The following is a 13,447-nucleotide window of genomic DNA, read 5'->3' as shown; positions in this document are numbered from 1 at the left end:
TCATATGTGACTTGTAACTTATCTCATATCTCATTGGTGGTTGAAAAAGATGATATTCTCCCATATTCATCTGGTCCAATTGCACAGAAAAGAATATGGATTGCTTTTGAGTTAAGCTGGAGTAATCTCGTCTCTTCTTCACTCCACATTTTCAGTGTATCCTCTCATCATGATTTTCCATGCTCCCATGTCACTAGCTTGAATGAAGAACTTAATTTTATTCTTTCAATAGGCATAGTTAGCTCCATTGAATAAAGGAGGCTTTTTGACGAACTGAGAATCAAGAACGAAGTTGAAGTTTGATGTAGAGGTCATTGATGACTTGAATATCGATTGAACTCTTCCTGGATCTTCTAAAGAGGTGGTAAAACCTTCAAATGAGTGTAGCTCTAATACCAATTGCTGAATTAATCGATCGGATGAAATAGCCAAGACAGGGTGAATTGGCAATTAAAAGTTTGGTGGAAGCTTTGACAGAAAATTGAAAATATTTGCATAATGATTTAGAGTGGTTAGACTTTCTCAACCAAAGTCTACGTCCACTACCTTAGCTACCACACTAAGGATTTTCCACAAATTCACTAATTTGTCTTTCTTTTGAGGACAAAGAGTAACCTTACAACTCCCTCAAGAATTATATCCCAAATTCTTGAGACACTCTCTTCTCAAAGATAAAATTACAAACTTTGCAAACTTACAGAAAAACTTCACAAGGTAAGATGTTTGCACAATTATAAAACAAAGAAAGAACACTCAAAGATGAATATAATTTAGCACAAATTGTGTTCTTGAAAGCAAAATGAATATTGAATGGATGTTGGCTTGAATTGCTTAAACTTGATGTTTAAGGCTTTTTCACTTGTTTGTTTACTCAATTCTCCTTCACCAATGGCTTCAAAACTTGTTTAAATACACCTATGATATTGGTTGGACACCATGGCGCACAGCTCCTCATTCTTTTTCTATAAATGATGTGTCGTTTTGTGGACTCATTTCAAGAAAGTCTAAAAAATTGCATCACTTTCTTCTCAATTCTTGAATGTTATTCTGCTTGGCATTGAACCAAAGCATATTTTGCCAATTTAAAAAAGTGGTTTTCCTTTAGGCTTTCTCCTTTTTCCTTAATTTCTAACCACTACCGTACCTCTGAATTCTTAATTTCTTGACTCATAAACCCTTTTTTCCATTAATAAAAGCTTTCCAATTTGATAACCAACTCGTGGATCAATGTCTCTATGCTTTGATGATGAAAATGATAGAAAAACAAAAAAGGAAAAAAGGAATTAATGAATAAAATTAAAATTATATTAGTTCCTACCCGCACATGATATCTACCACCATGCTTTGATCCCTACCCAAACATGATTTCTACCCTACATGTTTTCTAGTAGAACACTAAACCTTAATTTTATACATTTCTAGTTCACTTGATTTCAACAATAAATAAAAGGGTAAAGGTGAAAGGTTTATACATTGCTTATTCGAGAATCCTCAAGGTTTTAATTCCCTTAAAAAATTACTAGACTTAGGGAACAAACTATATACCATGTTACATGCTAAATTATGATATGTCATTGGATACACATCTTTACTTAGCTTAATTCATGCATTCAATATGTTTTACATTGATTCCCTAAGTTTTCATATCATTAGCATAGCTAGGCAATTTGTATTCTATGATTTCCTAGCTCATATTATGTTTATCTTATCTCACATATGTTTTCACTAACTCGTTAGCATGTATGCATCATTTCTTAGCTGATACAATGTTTATCTTAGTTTTTATGTAATCATTCATAGCTCACATCTACCTTAGCATAGGCGACATCATACATTTTCATTCATTCAAGCTCATTTGATCCTTATCAAGCTCATTTATTGATTTATATAGGTTCATTCAAAGGAAAGACAACTTATGGAAGTTTAGAGAACTCAATGGCAAAGCATGGCAGCTCACACTTAGATAAAGGATTATATGGAAGCTTAAAGCATTAAAAGGAAATTGAATACTCAGTTAAATGAGCTAACATAAGTTAAACCTCGATGAAAAGGAGCTAAGGACACTAAAGCTGACTTGTGGACTAATGACAACTGGAATATAGCTGGAGAGTAACTAAGCAGCTGACAAGACCCTAGCTAGCTAGCTTGAGTTTACCTAGCTAGCTACCGTATCACTACTCCAAGTCACCTAAGCAAGCATGCTCACATCCCATGGCCAATACCTCACCAAATGTTATCATGAAGGCTAATTACGCATCTTCCATGACAACCTTTTTTCGAGGGTGTATATGAAGTGATTCTTAGAGAATGATAGAACTTGGAGAATATGTGTAGATTGTCATATAGTGAATCAAATTACCGTCAAGTACTGTCACTTATACCTCGGTTGGATTATATGCTTGATGAACTCATTGGAGCATGCATCTTCTCAAAGTTGATTTAGAGAGTGGATACCATCAAATCAGATTGAAAGAAGAGGACGAGTGGAAGACTACTTTTAAGAAAAAACAAGGTTTGTACGAATGGTTAGTCATGCCTTTTGGTCTAACCAACACGCCTAGAACATTCATGCGTTTGATGAATCATGTCCTTCAACCCTTCATTGGTAAGTTTTGTGTGGTTTATTGCAATGATATCCTGATATACAACAAGACTTTAGAAGAGCATATGGAACACTTATACAAGAGTGGCTAAGACCGACCAATATCAGCCAAGTAAAGAGGTTCCATGGGTTGGTGAGTTTCTACCGAAGGTTCATTCCCAATTTTATTTTCATTGCCGCCCCCTTAACCGGGATTATAAAGAAGAATTCCAACTTCACATGAGGCAAGGAATAAGAAGATGTCTTCCTATAAGTAAAAGAGTCTTTGATAAAGAAAGCCTTATTGGTTTACCAAATTTTGAAAAATCTTTGAAGTGGAGTGTGATTCTTCTAGAGTTTGAATTAGTGCTATATTAACCCAAGAAAGATGTCTCGTTGCATTTTCTAGTGAGAATTTGAATGGTGCAACATTGATTATCCTACATATAAAAAAGATTTATGTACTAATTTGGGCGTTGGAGACATGGCAACACTACTTATGGCCTAAGGAATTTGTGATACATACCGACCATGAAGCATTGAAGCACATCAAGGGATAACACAAGTTGAATGAGACACGTGCCAAATGGGTAGACTTTCTTGAATCTTTCCTTGCATCATTCACTACAAGAAAGGTAAAGATAACATCATTGATGATGCTCTATCAAGAAGGTACGTATTACTCAACATCTTGAACTCCAAACGTATTGGTTTTTCTTTTCCTACAGAATAATATGATATTGATCTCAATTTTAGAAAAAGGTATAAGTTGTGTGAAACATGTGTGAATAACAAGTTCTTCAGGCATGATGATTGTCTTTTCAAAGAAGGGAGACTATGTATACCTTAGAGATCTATTCGTGAAATATTAACAAAGGAAGAGCATGAAGGAGGCCTCATACGACATTTCAGAGTAGATAAGACACTAAGCACCTTGAAAGAACATTATTAGCTAAAAATGAGGAAGAACGTTGAAAAGATGTGTAAAAGGTGTCTTGTTTGCAAAAATCCAAATCAAAAGTCGTGCCTCATGGATTATGCATGCTCCTTCCCATTCCAAACATGTCTTGGGTAGATATCTCTATGGATTTCATACTAGGCTTACCAAGGGAAAAGAATGGACGTGACTCTGTCTTGGTTGTGGTTGATCAATTTTTGAAGATGGCTTATTTCATTCCTTGAAATAAGATAGATGATGCCACATATATAGCCAACCTATTCTTCGAGGAAGTGGTAAGATTGCATGGAATTCCTTGAACAATTGTGTCTGATCGGGATGCCAATTTTCTAAGCCATTTTTGGAAGGCCTTTTATAGTAAAGTTGGAACGAAACTACAATTACTTGAAATGACTTGATGAAAAACCGAAGTGGTAAACTCCATGAAAGTTTCTAAGACTTAATGTAATCCATAAACTGATAGACAAATTGAACTGATAAACTGAGTGTTGTCAATATTACTACAATCCATCATTCAGAAGAACATCAAGACTTGGTAATAATGCTTGTCTCACGTGTAGTTTGCCTATAATCAATTAGTTTATTCAGCAACAAAACATTATACATTCGAGGTAGTGTACGGTTTCAACCATTTAGATCCTTTGGACTTACTTCCTCTTCCTTATGAACAAATAATAAGCACAGATGGAAATAACAATGATGAATATGTGATGAAACTACATTAACAAGTTCAAGAGAACTTTGAAAAGAGGATTTGATAGTATTAACAAAAAGCCAATAAAAAATTAAAGAATGTTACCTTTGAGATTGGAGATTGAGAATGTGTCTACTTCAGAAAAGAAAGGTTTCCAAATCAAAGGAAATCTAAGCTATTACCAAGAGGAGATGGGCCTTTTCAGATCGTAGAAAATATGAATGACAATGCATATAGGTTGGATTTTCTTGGAGATTATGGAATAAGTGCATCCTTCAATGTATAGGAGTTTTCCCTCTATAAAGACAATGACGAATTGAGGGCAAATCACTTAAAAGAATGGGGGATGATACAAGCACGCCCATAGATGATCCTGAAGTACTAACAAAAGGACCCATTACTTGTTTAAAGGCTAAACAATTTAGGGAAGTCCTTTCACTGAATTGCATTAATGCTTTCAAATCCGTGGGTTATGTCAACTTCAAGGATATCATTTCTTCTTGAAAGAATGTTCTATGTGAAAAAAAATTTCTTCCTCTTTCTTTTATTTTTCAAAATGAAGAAATCTTGTAACAAAAATGGTGTCCCTTACTTTAGGCTCATATTTAAAACAAAATTTCAATTCATTGAATGTTAGATAAATCAATTGATTTTCGATTTTCAAAAACTATAGCCCTTTGACAAGTGTCAAGATCAATGGGTTAATTTCAGGTTGGCTTCACCAAAAATATTCTAAGGTTTCATATCCACCAAGATTTCTCGATCTTTGTGATCATTGTGACATACATCTCCATCTTGTTATGGTTTTTCAATCGGATGTGGATAAAATTATGCAATTAGTATATTTAATTGTAAGACATTTTAGAGAGGGTTTCTATTTTGGTTCTCTGGAATCTTCCATTTGTTCAAGTTTCATGTACTCCTTTAGCATAAACTCCTTTAGTAGAGGCAGTGCAAAAATATCAGTCTAAAAACAAAATTTTTGAGTTATTGTATGTATTCGACTATAATAGGTGTTTCTCAACTCCCTTAGTCCATCTTCCACCAAACCTCATTTCCAATTCTTAGTTTAGGCATAACCATTTTTCTTAAATTACATTTCATTAATTTTGGTGTTCTGACTTTTTCTTTAATATTATTGGGATATTCATCTCAAAACAAGGCATTTTTCTTGATAATTTTCGAGTGACCCATTCGTGTCAGGATCTGAATGTAATCCTATTCATAAAGTTAGGGCTCTCGATATTATCTCTTTAGCCCGTTACTTTAATAGAATACCTCTAATTAGAGGATTTAGGTTTCAGAAAGTCTTTGACTTGACAATGTGAACAAAACTCACTTCATAAAGCTTGGACTTACCTCTATAGCTACTTCAGACTTACCTCCAAAGATCAGCCAACTACTTTCAATGGAGTGCCCCCAGTTTTATTACATTTATTTTGTGATTGTGCTTCATTAACTTTCTAAGTATTCAGCTTTAAGATTTCTTAAGCTCATTAAGAAGAACATGTTATAGTCTATGTGTTGTGGAAGGTAAGAAAATTTCATCTTTAGAGTTTAATTCCCAAGCAACTGACCTAAACTAAATTCATCTATTCCACCATTATGAGTCATCATCAAATGCCCTCAACAGAAACACAATCTAATATAATTTAAAAGTCACATAAAGGATTCCCCATTTTGTTCGCTTTTATACATACGTGAATGTTTTGCTTTTGACCGTTTCGTTGTGTGTGAAGAAGGTTGTCTTTATCCCTACAGGAAAAAATGTGATGTTTGGGAGCAAGATCAAGTGTTCTTATTTTGCAATAAGTTCTTTCTTGTCATATGTCAAAAGTCTACAACCATAATTTTCAAAAGAGTAAATTATTATATTTGACATTAAAAAAAACTTTCATTGTTCATAGCCTAAAGTAGATTTTCATTCATTTAAACAACTTTAAAAAGGTCTGAGAAAATAGAGAAAGAATGAAACACAAATTCAAAAAAAATGTGAGGCTTTCATGTCAGTACAACTAAGCTCTATGGTGGGTGAACAAAGCCTTCATATGTTTAGGTTGTTCACATCGTCATCCTTTTTCTTGGCTAAAATTATGATTTCTTATGATTTAACCTTTCTTCATTGCTCTATTGATCATTTCTCTACACATAACGATGTCAGAGAAGCTTTTGGCAGTATTTCTTAACATGTAATCAATATAAGGGGACTTCAATGTGTTAATAAACATGGAGATGAATTCTCTTTCAATTAACGGTTGATGCACTTGAGCTACTATGTCTCTCTACCTTTGTGCATATTGGCAAAAACTTTCATTATGCTTCATCTCCATGTTTTGAAGCGTGGCTCGACCATTCCTCATTTCATAAACATGTTAATATTTCTCTTTGAATGCCACTTCCAGGTCCTTCCATTACCTTATCTTAGCACGCCCCAGCTGATTATACCATCTTACAACTACCCCAGTTAAACTTTCTTGGAAATAGTGAATCAGAAGCTTATCGTCTCCCACAAAACCATTCATCCTTTGGCAAAACATAATAAGATGTGTGAAAGGACAAGTTTTACCCTCATACTTCTCAAACTCTGGCATTTTAAATTTAGGAGGTAGAACCAAATCAGACACCAAGCTAAGATCTCTGGCATCCATCTCATCATAAGAGCTTTGACCCCAACCCTTTGAAAAAGTCTTTGCACTAATTTTTCAAGTGCTCGGGTACTTCTTTTCTTACATCCTCTAATTCATCCAGGTTTGACATAATATAATCTTTAAGATTATTTTGGGGATTAGTGGTAGTATCATGTACCTTAGTAGCCAAGAAAACTCTGGGTAGCTTCTCCAGCTTCAGAGTGGATTGTACCGCTGCACACTCAGATTTTTCTAACCATGGGAAATTTGTAACACTTTGCGTAGACAATTTTGCCACTATTTCGTTAACCATATTAACTTGGCTCTCTACGATAGAGTCCAATATAGATTTCTGATTTTGAATTATCTCTTGTTGTAGCTTCAAGAGTTCCTCCTCCAACTTAGTTAGCCTTCCATCCATTTGTTTTGTCTTTTTTCGAGTATTATGAGGATGAGTATTTGTGTATGCTAGTTTCTCTCCTTCTGTTGGACAACCTTCTATACATTATTTCCCATTGTTTAAAACATGTATGCATATTATTTTGCACAAATACTAAAGATGAATGTAATGCAATGTGTAATGCAAAATAAAATGCAAAAAGGCATTCATCTCAAAGTAATTGTCATAAAATAACTTCCGAAAAGCATACAATGCCTTAATACATCGAGATAGATTGAGACTTCAAAAGTCTTTCTAATTTCTTCAAGCAATCCAAGCAAAATTATGCACGACTTTGTTGCTTCGTCTTCATTTCCTATGGATTCTACATGTTGGGCCACCATATGTACTTGAGTAATCATTGTCTTGTGTTGACTTCAATTTCTTAACATCACGTATTTTTCTCATGTCCTTTATGGATCATTATCATGCCTTTTGAATTCCATCTACCTCTTCTTATGACATCGTTGTATTAAAAGCCTTCTAATACGACAAATTTGCTTGGAGATCAATACCTTTTATGAAAATGTTGTGTATTAATTACAAGGTAATTATCATAAAATAACTTCCAAAGAACACATAATGTCTTAGTACATCGAGGCAAATAAAAACTAATTCTACATGCCCCTTCATATGATACTATCGTATTAAAAGCCTTCTAATTTGAAAATTAACTTAGGATTCAATGCATTCGAAATGATATGTCATATATATGCAAAATAAAAAGAAACAAAACAAAATAAATTAGTAAGATCAATGATGATTAAATATACAAAACAAAAAATAAAATATTAAAAAGGGTAAAAATCACATAATCAAAGTTTAAGAACCCTAACTGCATCTATACTAGTTCTCTTAAGGTTTCTGTATGGCTCCAATAGGGTAGGCTTTTTAATTATCCAAATGACAGTTAGGTTCTAAAAGGGTACTCGAATTGTCTATGTATCCTTTCTAAGGTAAACAAGATATAAAATAAATAAGGAATAATAGAAAGAAAAATTAGGGAATAAAATCTTGGAAACAAATATGGAAATCAAATTAAAAAAAGGTAAAAAGTAAAAAGGAAAATAGTCAAAATCAAATTAAAAAGAAAATAAAGTTAAAAAACATGAGAACTTGAATTATCTCCTACCCATGCAAAAATAAATGGATCTCACAATGACATAAATTGGGTCATCATGTCATTTAATTGAATTCAACACTCAAAAAGTATATATATATATATATATATATATATATATATATTTATTATTTTTTTAAGTTATGGATCAAAAGGGGGAAAATTTCATTCAAGATTCATGGTCAGTTTTCATTGAGAAACCTCAAGAAAGACTAAATCTCTATTAATATATAATTTAAAAGCCTTTTTTTCTTTGTTCATCAATTTCTTCTCATCCGACGGAATTTTTTAAAAGGAAAAAAACGAAATCGATCAAAAAAATAAGAATAAAAGTAAAAAAAAGGACAATTGCCTTCAAACAAAAATTCTTTTTTATTGGCTTGTATCTTTCAAATTACAAAACTTAGGGTGGCTCCCCTTTTCTTTTTCTCCTCCAAAAAATTTATGTTCCCCCTTTACATAAGATGAGTGTCTATTTATAGGCTCCCAAAAACCTAAAAGAGAAAATTTCATCATCTTTTCATTAATGCTAGATACACTAATTTAAAACAAAAATCCTAAAATAATAAAAAGATCCTATATTACCCTAAATAAATTATGGAAAGTATAAAACTCAATTTAATTACAAATATTCAATAAAATACTTGCAAATTCGTAATAAATTAAAATCCTCGCATTTAGCCCGAATCCAATCTTTTGCACACGTTGGATTCACTAAAATAAGCATATCTTGAGTTCCTAATGTCCGATTGAGGTGTTTCAAAATGTGTTGGAAAGCTAACAGAAATTTGATTATGTTTCAAGAAGATATCATGCCCTAAAACTGTTTGGATCTTGTTCAAAAATTTGTTGCAAATCAGCTGATATATCGGGCTTCAAAATAGCTTCAATAAAAATATATATAAGTCTTGTAAATGGTAGGTCGGGCAAAAATTGGATATTACAGTACTAATCTATGGAATGAACCTTTGATTTGTAGGATGTTCTCCGCTGACGATGCTTTATGGATTCTCAATGTTCCAATAGCTTTGTCTTATGAGGATGTGATCATTTAGGGCAATCATGATTCTGGAATGTATTCGGTATGATCCGGTTATTGGTGGTTGCAACGAAGAAGTCATGATCAAGAAAGAAAGTCTAAGTTGTGGTTGTCTATTTCTAAGATGAAGATACTACCCAATATCTGAATATTTGCATGGCGAGTGGCTTGTAATGCTTTGTCAGTAGGGAGTAGGCTCAAAGGTGTTGGTTTGTCTGATGGTCTTTGTCCGTTGTGTTCAAGTCATGAGGAGACGACGTTGCATGCTTTATGAACTTGTCCAAGAACGTTGGAGGTTTTTCGCCTAGTTGAGCTTCTTTCTCATGTCTATTTAAGTTCCATGACTACTCCCTTAATGTGGATTGAGAAAGCTTTTTCAATTCTTGGTCGTGATCCTTTTGTTGAATTTTTGGTTATTTTTGTGGAATGTTTGGAATAACCGCAACTCCTTTGTTCATATTGATAGTTTGCAACCGCCTTGGGTTCTAGTTACCAATGCAAAGGTGTTTCATCGTGACTACTTGCCATAGATTGAAGTAGCAATGCTGCATCATGGTTCCAATGGTAAATCAGTTCATGAAGCGAATTCAAATGTGGTCATTAATCGATGGAGTTCCCCTATTGTAGAGGTGATTATAGTTAACGTGGATGGAGCCTTGGATGTTACTCATTGGGTGATAGCCATTGATGTTGTTGCTCATGATCGGAATGGGTAGGTGTGTGGCGGCTTGGCACAACTGACTGTTGGTGTATTTGAGGTTGGGTTTGTGGAATTCATACTTTCATGGATGGTTTGCAACTTGCTTGTGATATGGGTTGCACGAATGTTCAGTTTGAGACTGATTTCTTAATGTTAGTGCGCAAGATTCCAAGGGCATCTGCTGATATTTCAACCTTGGAAATGTATATGCAGGAAGCTAGATCGATTTTTCAAGACCATCCTTCTTTTTATGTTACATTTGTAAATTGTGATTGTAATCGTGTAGCTCATACTCTTAGTTGGGCATTATGAAATGGGGATCTTTGTTCTTTGAGTCAGATTGTCCCCATATCATCTCTCAAGTCATTTAGAAAATGTAATTGTTTATTGATCTATGTTATTTGGCCACTCTTTTTCCCTTATTAGGATTAGAAGGATTTTTAATGAGGCTCAATCATATTCTCTTTAAAAAATTTGTATATGCAAAACACAAAGCAAGTGAACCAAGAAAAGAAAATAAATGAGTTAGTAAAACAAATACTAATTGAATAAAAAGCTCATAAAGAAAGTGTAAAACAAACTTAAAGAAAGCTTTAAGAAAAGCTAATCACACGTTATTAAGTACTCATGCTCATATCTGAAAAATAAATCCTAACTGCATGCCTTCTAGTTCTCTAGGATTTTCACGTGGCTCTAATGGGGTAAACTTTTTCAATTATCTAAATGATGACTAGGTTCTAAAATGGTACTCAAATTTTTATTGTAATCTTCTAAGGTAGATAAAGACTTCGCTCCTAGCCCACTACAGACTTTGCGATCGAATTCAATTCAAGGGAATACATTATTATATGTCTAGACAAAGGAAAACAATATCCTCGAAGACATAAAGAATGTGTTTCAGAGGTAATCTGCTATGTCTACATGAAGAAAAACAATATTCTTCGGTGATGTAGCATTTCTTCACTTAGGTGAATCGGGGCAAAACTTGGGTATATAGCTTATAATTTGCAACAATTTTAAAATTCATCAGATCAATGAAAACTTGTAACCAAAGGAAAAAATTTTGATTTTAAAAAAACATAATGAATCACTAATTAAGTAAATTTGAACTCGTAAATTTTCACAACTAAAACAAAAGGTAACCGACTCATGACTTGACTCTCTTTTTCGTAAAAAACAAAAAGTGTCCCCAAAAGAGTCGTCTAGCAGCCATAACTGCTTTTCGTGGTAGATGAAGGGTTTTGAAAACGTTGCAAAAAAATGGGAGTTGCCACCAATCATTTTTAAAGTGAGATTAGACCACATAAAATCAGGTGATTTTAATAAATAAAAAAAGAATTGGTTCTACTAAAATATTGGTTTTGGTCTATGAAACCAGAAAATGGATTCGAGAGTCAGTTATATTTAAAAAGGGATTTGCACCCTCACAATGCCTAAAATTGGTACCTAATTGATTAGGTTTTGTTTTAATTTGGAAATTGTGAGTTCAGAATTTCATTTAATTAATGATTCATTATAATGCAAAATTTTTTGAAAGGGATATTGATTTGTTCAGAAATTAACAATGGTCGCCCCCGAGCATAAGCGGAGAATATATTGTCAATTCCAAATAAAAGGATATTGTCTTAATTTTTGAAATCAATTTAAAATGGATATTAATTTATTTCGAGAGTTAACGATAATCCCCTCCAAACATAATCGGAGGTAATATCATTAATCCCTAATAAATTAATATTGCCTTTTTGATTTTAAAATCAATGCAATGCAGTCAATCAAATAAATTATTGAACCTAGCTTCAAGGGACTAAAAAGAACCTAACCTAAAATTGAATATCTAGTATTTACCCTAATAAATTTGAAAATTTTATTAATCGAATAATTAAAATAGAAACCCAAGCATAAGCGGAGATAACTTTAAGATATTCTCATATTTAATCTAATTAAAGGATTACAACTAACTAAATCTAAAACTAAAGGTTTAATCTAACTCAATAGTAAATTATTTATTAAATACCTAATTGAACTACATCTAAAGTCAAGGATTTAATATCAATCCTAAATAAAATTTTAAAAAAATTAATTATTAATTGAATAATTAAAATAGAACTCCAAGCAAAAACGGTGACTATTCTAAATATTCTCCTAATTAATCTAATTGAAGACCTAATAAAAAATCTAAAAGTTTAATCTAAGTCCAATAACCTAAATTTAAGGTTAAAAAATAAATAAAAAATCAACATAGAATGAAATTAAAATTAACGGAACAATAAAAAATTGCAATATTTTAAGAAAATACATAAAATTCAAAAAAAAATAAAAATCAAATAAAAGGAAATAAGAAACAAAACAAGTAAAAGACAAAATCGTGAATGAAATATATTTTAAAAGAAAAACTGAATAAAAGGAAAATAATAAATGAAATCAAGGGTAAAATCAAAGGAAATAGAATATTAAAAAGAGGTTAACTTCACAAGAAAGGACAGTAAATTTATAAAATATTAAAATAATATATGGTTAAAATTAAGCAAAGTGAAAAATATTAAATTAATAAAAAATAATAAATTAGAATAAATAAATGATACATATCATAATTAGAGCATACCTAAAAATAAACAAAAAAAAGAGATTAATTAATTAAAGATATTAAATAAATTAAAATAAATAATAAAAGAAGCCCTCTCCGGTGAAGCAAAAATCGTTGGTGTTCTTGTAAAAGGTGAACCCTTTTTTATTTCGTTTTTCCTTTTTTGGTGTTCAAAAGAGTCTCCCTTTTGTTGATTTTTTTATGGTTGCTATATATCTCTATAAAACGAAAGGCTATTTTCTGATTTTTTTTTTCTTTTTTATTGTTTTGCATGCGAAAAATGAGAGAAAATGATGGACCTTTCCCGTTCGACTTGGCCTCGTGGAGCGATCGAGGGCTGAAGGCGTTCTAGACAACATTTGTTATCCCTTTGCAACTGGGAAGGCCTCTGCCACTGTCACTGTTGTGGTAGAGGGAGCAGGGCAAGGGGCGCACACGAGCCTTCGTTCGGGTACAGCTGAGGTGGCGTGGTGACCAAACGCGTCAGGGAGCTGAAAAGCTTGAGCATGCATCGCACGTGCCAGCAGATCGACTAATGAACTCATCAACGGAAGCAACGGTTGGGGTCACTTTAGGGTGAAACCCTAACTTTCATTGTATATGTACCGTTGGATCTATTGAGATCCAACGGTCTACATGGGGGACGCGCATCCATCTCTAGGGTTATAAAAACCCTAAACCCTCCTCACGATCTGAATTATCGGA

This window comes from Hibiscus syriacus, unplaced genomic scaffold (genome assembly GCF_006381635.1).
Source record: "Hibiscus syriacus cultivar Baekdansim isolate YM2019G1 unplaced genomic scaffold, ASM638163v2 tig00111774_pilon, whole genome shotgun sequence".
NCBI classification, from domain to species: domain Eukaryota; kingdom Viridiplantae; phylum Streptophyta; class Magnoliopsida; order Malvales; family Malvaceae; genus Hibiscus; species Hibiscus syriacus.
This window is presented reverse-complemented; position numbering follows the sequence as displayed.